This window comes from Echinops telfairi, unplaced genomic scaffold (genome assembly GCF_000313985.2).
Source record: "Echinops telfairi isolate 266 unplaced genomic scaffold, ASM31398v2 ScPeMD7_7400;HRSCAF=8409, whole genome shotgun sequence".
In the NCBI taxonomy this organism is placed as follows: domain Eukaryota; kingdom Metazoa; phylum Chordata; class Mammalia; order Afrosoricida; family Tenrecidae; genus Echinops; species Echinops telfairi.
Window position 1 is genome coordinate 49,062,247 of NW_022111300.1, and position 1,122 is coordinate 49,063,368.

Here is a 1,122-nt window from a genome sequence, read left to right on the forward strand (position 1 = left end):
CATGTGTTTATCAGCCAGGTTGGCACAATAAACTAACTGCCTCAACCACATTTGCTTATGCACCCATTTTGTCTTTAGCGATTGTGTCGGGAAGGTATCAGAGTGACAGGTTGTCAGAACAAAGTGTTTTTGTGTTAAGGTTGGCCTTGAGTAGAGACCCAAAGCCCATCTGCTATCTTAATACTTAACATATAAATATATATACATTGGCATCTATCCTTTCCATTATAAATGAGTATATTACATTTTTACATGCCTATAGCTATACCTCTATAAATATCTTTTGCTTTCTATTTCTTTCCTTGATTTCCTTTTACTTTCCTCCTATTCCACTGTCATACTCCCCTCCATTTGGCTCTCAGTAATTCCTCTCAGATACATTGCATTTGATTAAACCCCACCAGGCATTATATGCCCTCCTCGCCTTCAATTTTATATCTCTCGTTGTTTCCTTATACTGAGTTTGTTGGCACCCCATTCCCCTTCCCTGCTCCCTCCTTTCCCATGGACCCCTGGATCCACCCGTCCCATTGTTTTCCCCCGGGATTGTTCGTCCTGCCTATCTTATATAGATAGACATAGGGTGAAAGAAAAAGAAACAAACAAAACAAGAGACAAACAAACAAACAAACAAACAAACAAACAAACAAATAGATAGTTCCAGGTCTGTCTGCTGACCCTTATGTATGTTTTCTGATCAAGTCTGATGAGATGCCAAGCCCTGTCCCCCAAGTTTGAAGTCTATTTTCAGGATTCCCTGGGGACTTGGTTACTTTGCTCCCTTTGCTGCCCTGTTGTACTCCCTTCGTGTTTCACCCCACTGTCCATGGGGCAGTCCAGGCACACTTTGCTCACAGTGTCTCCAGTGCTGTTCCCCGTAGTGCTATGGGTCAGTCAGGGAATGTCTGTGTCTCGTGGTGGGGCCAGCCCTACAGTCCTCTCTGTGCATTTGCTGCTCTGAGCCTGGGGCTTGGTGGGTCGTGATGAGGTTCTCTCTCTCTCTCCCTCTTAGTTCGCCCCCATGTGGTCTGGACAGACCTGGATCTCTCCTGGGGTTATCTCTTCAGTGCTGATCTCTCTATTGCCTTCTTCTTGGGAGGGGGTCAACATAGGTTGGCTTGG